The following is a 9,601-nucleotide window of genomic DNA, read 5'->3' as shown; positions in this document are numbered from 1 at the left end:
TTGTGTGTCCGTTTGCACAGATGTGCATGTGTACAGAGACAGGGTGATGCCAGACAAAAACTTTTTGAAAAAGACAAATTCCAGGACAGCACACAACCCGTATTACAGCTTGCACACGGCTGGCGTTCCGTTTACTGTTTCCAGCGATAACACTTGGCATAAGTCTTACTATGGAGTCAAGTGAATGTATTGCGTTCAATGTTTAAAGAGGAGGCAATGTACAACCTATGTACGGGACATGTTTCTGCAGCTTCACATCAAGAAGAACATACTGAAAGTTTGGAAAGCCGTGACGTCTCTTCTCACAGAAACGGCGAAAACGATAAGCGCTTAACCTGGGAATGCTTACTTACGGAAGCGCATTGCTGCCACTAAAGAAAACAAAATCATCGGTAAGGAATTTTGTCGTACGAGATAGTAATTCTCGCGTACTTTATGTGATCATGCGACAGCACGATCGCCATATATTACCTCTATCGCTCCGTCCGGAGTTTTAAGCAGTGGAGCTGATTGCAGGTATAACTGTGTACAGTATAACGGAGCAATCATTGCTTTGATCTCTAAATCCCACACACCTGGTTGCGATGCTTATAATGATTCTGTTTATATTTGCTCAAAATATCATGACTCTATTATGACTAAACCCCAGTCGAAAGTAAATACGTACAAATTTTGCAGCGCCGGACATTGACATGATCATTAAACCAAAAGTGCCAACCAAGCTCACGGTAGCTTCTACACGCGTTCAGTGCACAACACAACAGGTTGTCTATACTCTGAAGTAATCATTGCTATCTCGTAATTACGAAAAAAGGGGCGATTGTATTACCCTTGGTGGCAGCAATGCGCTTCCGTATTTACTGACACGGCGTTGTACTTCATGTATACAAAAGACAGAACACGTGTTCCTTTAAATTGTTTTTTTTTGTGTGCACGTTTTGCTTATGTTTAAGTCAATGCTACAGTACTTTGCAGGGGACAATATTATTTCATATTGTGGCGTCCTCGCCTGGCGTTGCGGCCGAAGAGCGCCCGGCTGGGGTGCGCGGCGAGGGGCAGGACGGGAGTAGTAGTAGTGGTCAGGGCGGGGACTAGGACAGCCACTGGCCAGTGCCGCTGACCATTCTGAACGGGTATACACCCTGGATAGGTTGCCGGGGTCCCTGTAAATAGTTATCCCAGTTTTGCAGCCACTTTTATATCTATACCCACTTACCACTCTATACTGTACATGAAATGACCCCAGTGTGTTGTACCGTTTCTCTCTTTTCTCACTTTCTCTGTTGCTGGTGCAGAGCCGGACGCACGTCCGACTATAAAGCGCTGTGGTTTTAAAAGAGCCCGAGTTCCACTCTCCATCCTCGCTGACCCCATCTCGTTACAATATACAGTACAATGCTGTATTCAGTATTGTAGCGCATACAGTCTCCATTGCTTGTGAGAGCTGAGCTGGCTTACCAGAGTGGTGACGTCACCGCCCTCCCCTGTGAATAGCAGGACCTGCAGCCGTAGGGCTGAGGGGAGATTTCCTTTTGGCTCAAGAGGCTGGGTCCCTGTTGAGTGACACTGGAGGCCTGGGTTCAAGTCCCTGACGGTTGGGGGCTGACCTGATGCGGGAGTGGCAAGGGCACCCACATGAACCCTGTAGTGCTACAATATTAATACAGTAGGCAACATTGTTCACAAATTAACTATTGTGTGTAAACGCAATACGTCTCGTATATACGAGATTATTTTCTCGTATAAACGCAATGCTGTCTCGTATAAATGAGATATTTTATAATAATAAGCCTCCATACACTTCCGTGCTCCACTGTCGGCATTTCTGTTGTATTTTTCAGAGTGTCTTGATTACATCCGTTTGTGTGTATAGATGAAAAAGCTATTGAAAAGCACCCCCCCTCACTACCCCCCACCCATCTTGGTGGAAGTTGCCATGTTCAAAAAATCCTAAAAAGAGAATTAAAGTTTTACACAACAAAGCAAGACTGTGAAAGGTCAGGAGGCCTGCCTAGTGAGCACAACACTTGATTACAGTCAAAAAATCATAAAAAAATAAAGAAATGTTCCACAACTCAAAGCAAGGTTGTATAAGGTTAGGGGAGCTGTCTGGTATGTAAAACACCTGGTTGCAGCACTGTGGCTGTTGTGCTTGAAGAGCTATTGACTCGTGAATATTGACTCGCTATTGACCCCCCCATCCCCATGTATCGCCTGTCTAATGGTGCCATATTGAAAAAATCATAAAAAAATAAAGAAAGGGGCCACAGCCACAGCAAGGTTGTATAAGGTTAGTGGGGGGTGTTTGGTGTGTAAAAAACTTGGTTTCAGCAGTGTGGCTGTTGGACTTGAAATGCTATTGAGCCATGAAGAAGACCCACCTATCCCAGTGTATTAGCTGTAGTGTTATCTTCAAAAAATCATAAAAAAATAAAGGCTCCACAACCCAAAACAAAGCTGGGAAACGTCAGAGGACCTGCTTAGTGTGCAAAACACTTACCTGCAGCATTGTGGGTGCTGTGGTTTAAATGCTATTGGTTTGTGAACAGAAAACCCCTATCCCAGTGCATTGTGCCACATTAAATAAAAGCACGAGAAAAAGAGATTCAGAACACAAAGCTGTGTCAGTGTTCTGTGTAAAAAATCGGTTTGCACATCATGGGAGCTGTTTTTAATAAGCTGCTGAGTAAAGAATATTTTAATCTTCCTGCTGTCAGTAGTATTGTGAATATAGTTGACCCTTACCTGAATGAAAACAGGACATAAAGGAAGGGTTTCAGAAATCAAACAAAGCTTTATTCCCGTGCTTACAGTCTGGGTAATTGGAGACTGCGCTGTTCTGCTTCCTATGGTCATATATGGGTTTTTCGCATGAAGCTGTACTGAACAGTATTTCTCGCGTTGTGAATGTGACACAGAGGTCCACCGGGCTCCAGTTAGTGCATAATTACGCATCGATGAAAAATCGGAGGTTTAAAAAAAGATAATTAGCCCACTGATAGTTTGATGTAGAGGCTGTGGAAATTTCCACAAGTCGTGGTCTTTAAAATGCATTTGGTTTGAAGGCGTTCTGTGCTTCCATTGCGAAGATATGGACAAAAGACTATTCGTGCTTGGTCAAACAAATGTCATAAAAACGAAAAAGTAAGGGCTCAGAAAGCATTCACAATGTATTTTATACACAAAGCAAGTGTTCTCGCAGCTCTAAGAGGTTTCGTGAAAACGCTACAGGCATGCCAAAATCATTTTCGAACTTCAAGCTAACTTTACCCCGGTTACGACAGAAGCAGGAAGCAGAAGCAGAAACCGTTGTCAGAAGGAAGGAAGGTGACTCTTCATTGTTATTGAAAAATGACTTCGATTCGAACGTTGTGATATTTAGAAATATAAAAAGTCAATTAATTGTCCATATTATTGCTATTTTATTTTTTCAAAGAAATGTTAGTTAAAAGAAAAGTCATGGCACCAGCTGGATTTGAACAGTTGACCTGATGCTTACAGGTCCAGCACTTAGACCACCACACCACTCACACGAGGCAAGGTGAAACAGCCCTACACATACAGTATCAATAGACATTGTACAGCATATACATATGTATATGTGTTGCAGTATATGAATATAATTATATCGTTATTAATTTCTTTAGATACGCGATTCCATATTCCCTATTAATCAAATTCTAAAAGTATGCTTGTTTACTCCGGTATCGAGCGTATTCGCAGAAAAGCTTAAAACTACCACTTTTTATACACGTTATTTCACGTTAGTTAAAGACTTCGATGCTTAAAATGTATAGGGTGATTAGGGAGAAATGGAATACTGGTGTGTATGTTTTCTTTAAATTACCGAGACCAGCCATATACTGTATGTTTATGTTCCAAAATTAATATCGTTTATGGCCTTCACACGAGTTATGCTCCTATTCTTTTTATGCTCAGCTACTAAGATTTCCCTTCAGTGGTAAAATTTCATATGAATATTCAATACTAAAACGGGCACAGTAAAGACATTTAAATCTTTCTATGACCGACCAAGTGCCCCTGTCAGTCAACCAATGATTACGTGCGATGACGTAGCCAAATGCCCGCGGTACGTGTTTGTGCTGCGCACTTTGAATGGCTGCATCTGTATTCTGTATTTGACTGATAGCGGTAGCTGAAATTAAAGAAATTTACAACAGTATTGCACTTTCTTCATCAACATTTTATGCATCAAACTCTTTAATTCGGTCACTTACTGTGGTTATTTTGGAAAGGTTCTGACAATATACTACAGTATATTAAGTTTATATAATTTTATAAAAAGCTATAATATTTTAACCTGTTCTGTGAATACTTGCTGTCGTTATTTCAACATGGACTTTTTAGAGTCTGCTTAATATAATATGAAATCGCATAACTAAAGACATTAAAACAATATTAATTTAAGGATCTAAATGCAATATATTTATATAGCTGGTAGTATTACCGTATTCCACTTTCTTTGTAAACATCTGCATCGATTCATTGACTTGTGATTACTTTGGAAACATTCTGACCTGTCTGTTTCAGCTGTCTTTCCGAGTGGTGTGTTGGACCAATGGGTTTGGAGAGCTACTCTCCCTCCAGAGGTCTGTGTTTTATTCTTGCTTATGGTACAAGTTTTTCTTTTAACAAACAAACTCCTTTTTAAAAAATAAAATCCTAAATATTATGTACACTATACTGACTTTTTATTGTTTTATATCACAAAGTATTCAATGTTAAATTATATCAATAGAAACATGAATGAGCAAAGGTGAATACTGTCAACAGTGGGAGAAAAAAACTGATAAACTGGTTTAGTTCGGTTCAATTCAAAATATTAATTCTTCCAGTGGGGCAATTTAAGACAAGCCTTAACAACAAGCATTAAAATGAAACTGTAATTATAATAAATACAATCGAAAATAACAAAGTGGTAATAAAAAGACAACTGAAACTGAACTATAATAATGTATCTGATCATTATTAACAATATTAATTGATTATTAATAATAAAGAATAATTTCAAACATCTTGTATTTTTTTCAGGGTCATTTGTTTTCTCACGTTTTCAGAACTTTTGCTTTCTTATTAAAATGCCTATTTATGATGGGTGATTTTTCTTCTTCGTGATCAGCTTAGAATCTTTGTGTATGCTGTAAGTTCTTTTTAATTTTTAAACGTTTTAAACACCTTAATTTTGTAAACATAGCATGCGTTTCATACGGGAAAAATCACGTTCTCCTGTCTTCCTGTGGTGTGAAGCAGATCAGCAGGTCGCTGAGAAAATAGCGCCCCGCCCACTGAGCTCTGTTAGAGAAGAGGCAGAACTGAGAGAGAGAGGAGGCGTGGAGCTCAGCAATACAGAATGAGCCATCTGCAGCCTGGATCGCTTACAGCACCGAGCGTATCTGCGTAAAATTAATCAAGCAACGTACATCACTTCTTTTAATTTCAAGATTTTTAATTAGCATTAAAAATAGCTTTCTCACCAGTTAGTTTTATTTTTGAAACATCGTTAAACAAAGCAGGTGTTTATTGTGCTTCCTCGTGACATTACACATGGCAAAATTATACATTTTAATCGATTTTAATATTTTTAATACATTTTAGAAAAGTTTCATTTATACAAATACCACATGTGATTCTTGATTGTATTTTTTGAATGTTATGTCACACTTAGTTCAATATTCCATATACATCTAAATAAGAAAGGCAGGTGTTAGCATAAACTGTTAGTAATCAATAATTGATATTAACAATTTCACTGTAATAAATTGTTGCCCTTCTTCCACATCTTGAAAAAATATTAATTTATAAGACTTTGTTCAAATATACATTAAATCTGACTATCAGAAAATAAGTAAAATACAAAATTGAAAAATAATGAAAAATGAGGGTAAATATAATAGGGTAAAATAGAATTAAAATATTTTTCTAACTAAACAATCATGAGTAACAATGTTGAACAATGTTACTGTTTTTAAAAATATAATTGTATGACCTTAAGAATAGGGTTGGCACACTGGTTAGTATGCTTTTTGTATCTTTTTTTCAGAAATACAACAGGAGCACCAGATGTCTCAGAGGTTTACAAAATTAAATTATGCAAATCATGGGTTTCCTCAGGTGATCTGATTTCCTCTTGCAGTCCAAACATACTGGCAGGTTAATAGGCTTCTGGATAAATAAAGTGTCTTCCCTGTGTTGGACTGGTGTTATGTTCAGGATGTATTCCGCCTTGTGCCTGTTGCTTGCTGGGATAGGCTCCAGCTCCCCTGTATTGGATAAAGAGATTAGGAAATGGATGGAACTAAAGATACTGTGTAACTATATACAGTGTTAGAAACCCACTATGAGTTAGCAGCAGTTACTCACTGAGGATACATTTTAAAGTGATGGCGTAGGCAAACAGCTTTTCCACCTCTCTGGCACATCAGTATCCACAGGCTAATTTGTTATTTAAACAAATTGCTTCTAAATATGAACATCTTAAGATGCTGGCTCCGTGGAACAACATCATCTACTGTATGTTTGCCTATTGATTCTATTCATCTGCATCTTACACACAGTTCAATGCTAGCAACTACACAAATTCTAAAATATGTTTTTGTTTAACACTTTTTGATTAAATTATGATTAAAATATGCATGTTCTTTTGTAACACAGCTATCTGTGATTGTTTTATATATTTAAGCTTTTGCAAGTGTTTGTGCATTTCTTTTCTGCGCTATGTCTGGTTCAGGTGCAACATGGACATACAGAACAACCAGCAGTACCTTTCTACTGGAAAAACATGTTCAACCCACTAGTACCAGCTGAACCCAGAGTGAACCCGGTTTACACAGTCAGTATACACAGTCAGTCCAAATCCACATCCCTGCAGTGATGCCTTCATATAGACAAACTGTTCATACACACGTATCCACTCTACATACAGAAAGAGACTTCTTACTGAAATTGTATGAGGGAGCCAGAGCCTATACCAGCAATCCTTGGGCACAAGACAGGGTACAATCAGGACCGGACTCCAGTCCATCACAGGATGCACACTCACACCAGAGTCAATTTTCCCAGAATACCATTAATCTACGAACATGATTGTGGGAGAAAACTGGAGTACCTGGAGGAAACCCATGTAAACATGAAGAGAATATAAAAACCTCACGCAGATACAGTAGCATCCCAGAACTGAATTCAGGGTCCCAGTGCTGTTGGGCAGCAATACTAACCAGTGTGTTACCATGCCATCTTCCTAGGAATTAACTGCACAAAATAAAAACTTGCATGTATGCAATATCCAATTTTCTTAAGACAAAATATGCATAGAAGATCAAGAGAACTAATTATATATTTAAGATACAATCTTTTTTAATTCTAGAAATAAGAAACAAATGTATACTCATCCAATTACACACTAGACCAGATCCAGAGCAAGAGAGAGACCTGTCTCTACCTTTCACATATACTAGAGCACAATGGAAACAGTCCTTCACACAGTCTACTCAGAAGAGTTTGATCAGCAGGTCTGCAGACTGTGGTGTTTGATGAACATCTGGAGGAGTTTGTTCTGTCTCTTAAAGATAAGAAATTCTGCCATCTTGCTCCGTTAAGGAATCTTCTTCAATGTTAGGCTTAAATCCTCATGTTCTGTAAGAACAAAAAAAAACACAATGAATGGATCTAAAAATTGAACTCTTGCAGATTGTCATTGTTTTATTATTATTGTTATTCATTTAAGGATTTGTGCATGACAGTGTTTATGGCTAATAATATTAATGCTTAAATCATATTACATTATGTCAGAGTACATGTATTCAGAAGCCACGTCACAACTCTTCCAACAGACACTAAAACCAAGGACTGGAGAAATGGAAATGTAGTGCCAATCCACGTGATGGATAACAAAACTGAACCAAGAAATTATAGACCAATAAAGTCTGATTTTTATTACAGGAAGGACAAATTATAAAAACTAAACTAGAGGATCACATACATGGAAAAGTCAACAGGGATTTAGAGAAGGTAGGTCTTGCATAATCAAGCTTGGTAGTTCTTAACAAGCAACAATAGATATTAACAAACAATGCATAGAGTATGATACCGTGTATTTACATTTTCAGAAGATTTTTAATAAAGTTCAATATAAAATATTAATTCTCAAATTACAGGCAAAGAGAATGTGTGTTTGTATTGAGAATTATTTAATAGAGAAAGGAAATAAGATAAGAGTCAAACTGCAGTGATGTAATTATTGGAGTACCACAGAGATCTGTACTAGGATCACGGCTCTTCTTAATTTATACCAATGATCTCTTCATGACACCAAATTAGTTGGATTAGCAAACACTGTGGAATCATCAAACAAAATTAAAAACATTAGATAGAAATGAATGGAAAAACACCTGGCAGATTGTGTTTGTTTGTTGTTATGTTTGGCAGATACTGTTGTGAAGAGAATGATTGAGCCAGATGGACAACAGACAAGAGTAAGAAAGGGACAAAGTAAAAGATGAGCAAGAGAGTGAGGAGCAGGATTAAACATGTCAGACAAGGAAATGAGAGGGGAAGCTTTTCTTACAAGATCAAGTATCTTATATTTCTCATCACAGTTTTATTACTGAGCAAGGTGAGACACACTGAGATGAGGAGGACTTTAGAAAGATGTGTCTGAATGTGTAGCCCTGTGTGGAACTAAATCCCACTCAATCCCACTCCCAATCAAAATCATGATCCCACCTGCAATTTTGATCCATACCTAACTCGGATCAAAAGGGGAACTGCAGTCCCACAATTTTAGACTGGGTTTTAAATATCCGTAACAAAATAAACTGATAGTATCTCAAAATTTCTAATTTCAAATTAAGTACACAATCATGAACTCTGTGGAAGTACTGCATGGTTGCCATGTTGTCGAAGGCAGATGAGAATCAGCTGGTCTCACCAAGGGCGAGAGCAAGATTTTGGGCAAATTGTGCCATAAACCCAGCCCTTCCTGCTCACTAGTCGCTGCAAGTGAACAAGAAATGAAATGAAAATAAATATGAGTGTGTTTTTGTTGGTTGGCAGGTTTCTTTTTTGCAATACTTAAAAGAAACTAAAACATGTTGTCTTGTGTGTGTCGGTTTCATGAAATTCTAAATAAAAAAATTATTTAGAATTAACATAGTAGGAAAACTGACTTGGCCTAGAGCATGCCTCATTCTGAATCACAGACAATGATGGCAATATGGCACTACACATACAGATGCAGCCATTCAAAGTGTGCGTTACAGACACGTACAAAGACTTACAGTAAACGTCTTTACTGTGCCCGTTGTAGATATTGAATTTTACCACTGAAGGGAAATCTTAGTAGCTGAGCATAAAAAGAATAGGAGCATACTGTAACGCGTGTGAAGGCCATAAAGGATATTAATTTTGGAACATAAACATACAGTATATGGCTGGTCTCGGTACTTTAAAGAAAAAATACACACCAGTATTCCATTTCTCCCTAAACATTTTAAGCATCGAAGTCTTTAACTAAAGAGATACCGGAGTCAACAAGCATACTTTTAGAATTTGATTAAAAGGGAATATAATATGAAATCGCATA

The 9,601-nt window shown here is 37.8% G+C and overlaps 1 long non-coding RNA gene across 1 annotated transcript; it reads right to left on the bottom strand.

The window, feature by feature from the left end:
* Positions 1-5,446: 5,446 nt before the first annotated feature.
* LOC138224037 (uncharacterized) lies at positions 5,447-7,647 on the bottom strand. Its single transcript, XR_011182391.1, has 2 exons — positions 6,959-7,647; positions 5,447-6,281 (listed from the first exon to the last, which is right to left on the bottom strand). It is a non-coding gene; the product is annotated as an uncharacterized lncRNA (long non-coding RNA).
* Between the last annotated feature and the right edge of the window lie 1,954 nt (positions 7,648-9,601).

The sequence above is a fragment of the Lepisosteus oculatus genome, chromosome 18 (assembly GCF_040954835.1).
Source record: "Lepisosteus oculatus isolate fLepOcu1 chromosome 18, fLepOcu1.hap2, whole genome shotgun sequence".
Taxonomy (NCBI): Eukaryota; Metazoa; Chordata; class Actinopteri; order Semionotiformes; family Lepisosteidae; genus Lepisosteus; species Lepisosteus oculatus.
The sequence above is the reverse complement of the archived record's forward strand: the minus strand, read 5'-3'. Positions and strand labels throughout refer to the sequence as shown.